This window comes from Neltuma alba, unplaced genomic scaffold (genome assembly GCF_004799145.2).
Source record: "Neltuma alba isolate B1F8T4 unplaced genomic scaffold, ASM479914v2 tig00002147_pilon, whole genome shotgun sequence".
Lineage (NCBI taxonomy): Eukaryota > Viridiplantae > Streptophyta > Magnoliopsida > Fabales > Fabaceae > Neltuma > Neltuma alba.
This window is the reverse complement of record NW_021632755.1, coordinates 54,382-62,810: the sequence shown is the minus strand read 5'-3', so window position 1 is coordinate 62,810 and position 8,429 is coordinate 54,382.

The window sequence follows — 8,429 nt, the reverse complement described above, 5'->3', positions numbered from 1 at the left end:
GTAATTCAATTGATTATGCAAATAAATGTGTTATTTTGAACCTTGTGCATCTAGTTTAGTGGGAGAAGGATGGAGTTATTGAGATTTATATACTTGCCACATGGTATTGGCTTCTATACTCTATGGTTGGTTACTATTATTGTCCTGCTAGTTCTTCATGAGATCAACTGTGACACCCCCTAGTTCTTCTAGGGGGATCCATAGTCCACCGAGTGTTCTGTGGTCTTTGGCTAATCCATATCACTTGTGTGGTGAGCTTGTCGAAGTCGCTAGTCAAATAAAAAGAACTTAGCCCATGGGTCTAGTCGGTAGAAATAAAGAGGATATAAGAATGGGTTTGGGTTCAGGAATTGCATATGATATGGGATCTTGATTGATGTTTATATCTTTTAAATAAATGAAAAGTATGTTATCTCTTTTGAAATTATCAACTGCACGAGATTGGTGGAAATATTTGTTTTATATGGTCATTGTGAGTTTTACATGTAAATAAATGTCTATCGATTGTTATTAACTCTGTGTATCCTACCTGACACCTCTCTCGTCCATGCTAAAGTGTGTGATAGGTAGAGATTTAGTTACTGAGAGATTATCTTACTCCCATTGTTTTACCATTTTCAAGAAACAATATGTCAGTAGGACCTTCGGGGAAGACTCCTGAGGCTCAATAGCTGTAGCTGACAATATAGAGCTTCTGGACCTTATTTTATGCAATCTTTTTGTATATTGCCATGCATCAGGACTGCATTCATTTAGGACTTATCTTACCTTATACTTTTATGTTGTTTGTCTTAATGAATGTATTATACCTTCTATCTTTGGTTTATTTTGTCTGGACATTAGATTGGAGTCTTGGTAGTGGGCCTGAGGCCTTAAGTTGCATGTGATTGAATTATTGTGGATCCACGATGTGATAATGACAATTTGCACAAGTTTAGTTATTGTTAGTATTGACTGATATAGTTAAATCTGAACTACTATTGTAATTTATCATTCTGGGACGTGTTGTTTTATAGCCATGTTAGCTATGATTACAAATATAGGTTATTTCTTTTTCTAATCATGATAGCCTTAATTGAGGTCGAATACTTTTCTATCATGGTTAGCCCTTTATTGATGTGATTGCTTCTAAATAACCATGATAGGGTATGTGTACTAGTTTTATTTCTTTCTATCATGGTTAGTTCTAGTTAGTAAGTGGTGAAGTTACATTTTCCCCACTGGCTAGGATTTCTTCTATAATAGTTCTTATTACTTTAGCTTCAATTTATAACCTTTTTATTCACCAAATGAATGTTAAAACAATTTTTTAAATGGTAGTTTAGATGAAGAAATTTATATGGTACAACCTGAGAGGTGTGTTGTTCTTAGGTAAGAAAACAAATTTTGTGAACTTGTGAAATCTTTATATAGTTTTAAGCAAGCATCTAAATGGAATTAAGTCCAGAGATGACCATTTAAACCACCTTAGGTAGATATCTCTTACCCTTTGGAAGGAGAAATTTTACCTTAATCTACCAAAGTATTCCTTACTATGGAATTAAGTCGTCTTCCTAGGATTCATTATTTCTAGACAAGGTCTATCTATTAATCTTGTCAAGGATCAAGCCATCTAGGAGTAGCCTAAATCTTAATCGTTGTAAGAAGTGTGAAGCATTCATGGGTTATCATCCTTCTATTAGTGCTTTATATGGAATTTCAATACTATTATGTCCCTAATTACTAATTGTTTAAAGGATGACAAGTTTTGTTGGACCCCTACTATCTCGAAAGCTTTCTAAACCATTAAGAGCCATCACAATCCAGGAACAATGATGCAATTATCAGGGACACGCCCTACCACTGAGCTAATAGCCCATTGTGTAGGCCCCTAGCATGCCAAAAGTGAGAGAAGCCCCATCCCTCTCTTTCTTTTTTTATGTCCTAGTGTCGCCCCAGGTGGCAACATAGGGGTAAAAAAAAAAAGGGGATCCTATCAACTTGTTCCCACATAGGATATTAAGCTCATAAGCTTAGTCTTCACCGTTAAGAAACAAAAGAAGACTTCCATCTCCAAATTGAATTCAGACGTAGCTTGCTTATTTTTGGGTGTGAAGCAGTGTCAAACCAAAATACCCAACAAGCATTAGCTCTCTTTGAAAAGGAGGTGATCTAACCGCACCTATCAGTATGACAACCTTATTATGACTTCACTATAGTCTAATATTTACCCTTGTGCTCACATTACCCTATTTCAATAATGGCTTTGAACTTTCTTGTGATGCTTCAAGAGTGGGAATTGGAGGTGTATTTAGTCAAGATGGCCATTCAGTAGCTTTCTTAAGTCTGAAGGTTAATAATGTTAAGCACAAGCACTCCACATATGACAAGAAGTTCTATGACATAGTTCGTTATTTGGAGTACTAGAAGTATTTCCTCTTACCCTTGTAGTTTATCTTCTATTTAGACCAATAAACACTAAAGCTTCTCAACTCCCAACAGTACTTGAATGTCAAACATGCTACATGGGTTGAGTTCATTTAGAAATTCACCTTTATGGTTAAATGTTATCTAGGAGTAGAGAATAAGGTAGCTGATGTTTTTAGTAGACAAGTCCATCTCCTTAATACTATGAGGGTTGGTGCCATTGGTTTTGTAAGGTTAAGAGATGAATATGCAGTATGCCTAAATTTTGGACTCATCTATAGAGAGGTTTTGGATGATAACTGCCACAATCATGTGGATTTCTTAGTTAATAACAGCTACCTCTTTTAAGGGTCTAGGTTGTGTGTTCCTCATAGATCAATGCGTAATTTTCTCATATGGAAACTATATGTTGAAGGGGTAGTTGGACATTTCAGCATACAAAAGACCACGGCTAAGTGGAAGATAGGTTTTATTAGCCTTATCTTAAGCGCAATATTACTAGGACCCTTTCTCAATGCCTTACCTATTATACAATAAAGGCAAATAAGGGGAATACTGGCTAGTATATGCCCCTGCTGATCCTTAAAGCACCCTGGAAAGACATGAGTATGAACTTATGTTAGGGTTGCTTAAGACAGTATGAGAGCATGATTATGTTTTAGTTATAGTTGACAGTTTTTCAAAAATAGCTTACTTTGTAACTCGTAGCAAGACTACTGAAGCCTCCTACCTTGCTAAGTTGTTCTTTAGAGATCATGCGTCTTCTTGGTCTTCCTAGCATTATTGTTTTAGAGAGGGATGTTAAGTTAGTTAGCTACTTCTGGAAGACTCTTTATAAGCTCTTCAACACCTGACTGAAGTTTTCATTTACTTCTACCCTTAAATGGATGGTCAGACAGAGGTGACTAACTACAATTTAGGTGACCTCCTATGTAACTTGGTTGGAGAAAAGCTAGGTAATTAGGATTTGGTCTTGCCTATAACAGAGTTTTCTTATAATAAATTGATTACTTGATTCACTAGCATGAGCCTATTTCAAATTGTTTAGGGATTTAATCTTAAATACTCTGTTGACCTTGTACCTTTTCCCTTGTCTGCTCGCCTTTTTGTGTTTGCTAAAACCTTTGCTCGTTGCTTTCATGATGTTCATGCTGAGATTAGGGGTAAGTTAACATTAAGTGCCCATTTGGTTTAATGAATATGAGGGAATGAAATGAAATGTAATGATAAGGAAAGAAACGTAATGCAATGATAATTAAATAAGTTTGTTTGGTATGACATTAGAAAAGATAAATTTAAATTTAAATTTTATATTTAATTTAATAGTAATATAAATGAAAAAGACTAAAAGAACCCCATCCTATTCCTCTATAATCTTCATCTTCTTATTTACCATCACCATCTTTCTAATGTTCAACTTCTTCCCTATCATCACCCATCTTTCCTTCCTCTTCAGTCTTCATCATCATCACAAAGCTATGGAGAGAACTTAGTAGATGACAAGGGGAGCGATGGTGTGATGAATGATACCATTAATGGTGGGATGATCGATGTTAGAGAAAGTAGAGAAAGAGATCAAAAGGGTTGACAAAATAATAGGTTAAAGAAAAAGGGAGAAGGAGATTCATAGCTTCACCCCTATCCTCTCACATTGCAAATTTAGTTGATAACTTTTGCAACAGATCCGAGTTCCTTTCGATGGTCAGTAATGGTGAGATCACTAGATTTAATAAAGATGAGGTTGCTAGATCTTAAGAAGAGAAGAAGGTTGCTGGGTATACTTCATTAGAAGTTGTCATCGATGGTGAAAATGGGTAAGGAAGTTAGTGGGATAGTGACTGTGTAAGAGGTTTTGGTGTGCGGTGAGGAAGACAATGAATGAAGTCTACAGGTAAAACTGTTCAATTCAAAAATTATAAGGGTAATAATGCCTTTTCAATTCAATTACAAGAAGTTTGCATCCTCATTCTTAGGCCCTCGTAGTGTAATCCTCACTCTTCTACTTGAGGTAATCACCATTAGAATACGTAACCCTTTTTACCTTACCTAAGTCTAACCAAACATATGAATCTATCTTTTGAATCAAGATTACATGTAATCATTATTCTTATAATCCGACCAAGTGAGCTATAAGTAATAACAAGTAGAAGGCAGCTGTTGATGCTCATCAACGTCACCAAGAGTTTAAGGTAGAAGATTATGTCATAGGGCACACATGAATGGAGCACTTCTAAAAAGACCTTATAAGAAGTTGCATGCTTGTGCCTCCAACCCATGTCATGTTGAAAAGAAGTTAGGGCCCAATGATTATTTGGTATAGTTACTTTTGGACATGTTTATAAGTCTAGTATTTAATATTAAGGATATTATTCCTTATTAGGATATTTTTGAGTCATCCTTTTTATGTTCTGATGACTCTATGGATACCTAGTTCTACTATACACCGACTCTACCATTGCTAGGTATTATGCTAATTGTCGAGGCCATTGACCCTGTGATGGATAAGCAGACAATCTTGACTCCATTAGGTTCTATTCACCGCTAGCTCATTCGTTAGAAAGGCTATGCTGATTTAGACACTATATTAGCTATTAAGGAAGAGTTTCACCGTGGGGTGCCTTTCTCGATAACTACCAATTGTCTAATCGTAGGTGATGAGTTCTTTCGATCAAAGGGGAAATTGTTGCAGATATTTAGTTGATTTAATTTGATTTTCATTTTAATTAATTATTCAATTTAGTTAGGGGGTAGTTCCCTGTAACCTCACTACCCTGCTTCCCTAATTTAGATTTTTCTTTGTTATTTTAATTTCATAATTGGTTTATGTTACGTATGTTATTAGGGTTTCTTTCATGGTAGACTAGATTAGACAATTGAATTTGTATCTATAAGTTTCTCTCTCAACTCTCTTTTGGATCTCGCTTTTCCTTTATAATTTTCTCCCTCTTCTTATTAATTTTTTTTATGTTTTCTTTCTTGTTCTACATCAAAAAGTGATGCTAGGTATTATAATCATAATAAGTGAAAATGGTATTTAGATGAAACCAAACCCACTAGTGGCTATATATTTACTTCTAGTAGTGGAGCAATAACCTATAGATTATCTAAACAAAATATTATAACAAAATCTTCAAGGGATTCTGAGCTAATTACTTTGCAATTAGCTGGTAGTGAGGCTAAGTGGTTGGAAAACCTCTTAGCAAGCACTTTATTGGGTGAAAAACTAACACCATCAGTGTTTTTATACTGTGATAGCCAATATGCTATTGTTACGGCTAGAAACAAAACCTTTAATAGTAAGCAGAGACACATTCAATTGAGACACAATATTATTAGCCAATTGCTAAAAGATGAAGTAATTTCAATCAACTTTGTGATGTTAGAAGCGAACCTGGCAGATTCGCTAGCAAAACCTTCAAGGAAGAAACAAATTATTAAAACATCAAGGGGAATAGGACTAGAGGCAATATGAAATTAACAATTATGGTAACTCGACCTTTATGATTGGAGATTCCATAAAGAAAGTTCATATGGATAAAAACAAGTTGTTTGTTAGTTCTGCTAGCACTAAAATACAATTTCAGTCCTGTAATGTGAGAAAGTGTTAGAATACATTATTAGTGAGGTTGAACAAAAGATCTTAATGATTTCATAGTACTTACGGATGATGTAGCCATTATAGATACATTAGGGCCACTCCTATGAGATCGTGATAAAATCTATAAAGCATTATTATTGAATAACGTGCACATGCAGAACCATTTTAACATGTAAAGCCATGGTCAATAATAGAAATTATGGGGGTATAATTTGATTAACAATGCCTCTAGTATATGCTAAATAATTGTTAGTTGATAGAAGTAGGTTTCATTGACAACTCTGTGTGTTGAGTTTTATTAGTGTAGGTTTGGTTCATGGTCTAAAAGACACTAGATTCAAAATAGTTATACTTATGAAGATGTAATTTAGTAGATGATGTTCCTTTTGAGACACATGGGGATTGTTGTGTTTTGATGTTGGTGTGTCAAAAGGAAAAAGTCCCATATTGAAAAAATTGCCTCATTTAACATCTAAGTGTGTGTGGGTGTGACCTAATAAATTCTCACATTGGTTAATTCTCAAACAATTTAAGTAACCACTACATATAAATAAGTAGTGCCTGGTGCTAGCAAAAATGACCCAAGCTCTTTGAGTTTTCAAGCTCGTCTTTCCCTTTTCATTTAATCTTTTGCTTATTTACATCTTTTTATATTAATGCTATTTTGTTCCCTTGTTGTTGGTAAGAAGGGTTAATCTAATCCTTGGAAGTTGCTGCAATTTTGTTGTGTGGTGAAATGACTAAGGACAATATGCACGGACACAACTCAAACCAAGTTTAATATTTTATTTTTATTTTATTCTGTTAGGTGATTCTTACAAGATATGTTATATCCTTCAAATTAATTCGAAAAAATTTATGTAAATGTTGATTGATTTAAAGAACGAATCATGTTATTTAGGGTTAAGATGTCAATTTGCCCTCAAAGTTTTTACTCAAGAGTGATGTATACTTGAAAGTTTTTCTGAGTGCAAATTTATCCCGAAAATTTAAAATTATAGTAATGTTGCCTCCTAGGGTTAAAATTGTTAATGGTCAATGTCACTATTTTAATGGTCAATATTAGTTTTTCAACAGTGTGAGCAATATTACTGCCATTTTAAGCTTCTACAGGAAATTTACACCCAAAAATACTTTTGAGTGGCTAGTGCCCTTGAGTTAAAATTTTCATGACAAATTTGCATCTTAACATTATTATTTATCATTTTAAATATTGTAACATACTCCTTTTAATTCAAAATATAAGCTAAACTTTGTTGGAGGACTTGGTTTTTTTATAAGATAACATTTACTTTTGTCTAAGTATTTAATGAGTTTTTTTTTCAATTTTATCCCCATATGTTCTCTTTCCTCTTTGATTTATTTATTGCATTTTTTACTTATTCTCTTCATTAATAAGGGCATATTTGGAGGAAAAAAATACAAGCCTTACATATTTATTGTTTTAAGCTGATTTTAACTAGTTTCTTGATAAGCATAAATGGATAAAGTTTAGCTTATATTTTGAACCGGAAGCAGTATTATAACTTTTAGACTACTTACATAAATCTTTGATGAAGGGAGTTTTAGCTGCTTAAGTAAGAGATCAAGTTTGAGTCCTTATGAATGTGGAACACATCTTTGGAAAAGCTACTTCTAACTGAACACGATATCATTTGAATATTAGATAACCATATAAAAAAATCTCTTAACCTTAATATTTAATAATGAACTCGCCTAAACTTTTAACACTGTATCGACAAATCTCAACCGTTAACTATATATCCCTTAAAATATACGTTTGTATTTATATCACTCTCTCAAGTTTTGAGTTATATGCAAATAAGTTTCCTAAAATTTTAATACATGCACTGATAAGTAATGCAGAAAACTGTTGACAACAAACTTTTTTTTTTTTTGTTGCATAAATGTAAAAAGATACAGTAAATCCCCAAAAAAAATTTTTGGGAAATTAACAGGAGAAAATCCCCAAAAAAATACCACCGGAACTTCAAAATCCCAAATCAGTTTTATTCCCTATACTTTAATAACAATTGATTATACCTAAAAAAGTAAATGACAATATATTTTAATAAAAATTCCTGATTTAAGATTTTAAAATTCAAGTGGTATTTTTGTAGGATTATTCCAATGAACTATATATAACAAAATTCAGGTTGTTTAATTTCGTGTAAATTTCGCCCATGTGTTGAGACCCGTCTGATCTGTGATTGAAACGAAATAAAGGAAAAGAACCATTTGAAGCTTATTTATGATCTCAGATTTATGAAATGTTGACAGCCTTTTGTTGTAGGGTGACCTTTTGGCACTGTGTTTACTTTGAACTTTGAAGTCTAAAGGTCTCATCACGTACGCCCCACCATGCCCTTCCAAGTCCTTTCCTTTGGAATATTAAAAGTCCCATTTTGCAAAACAGTAAAAGAGA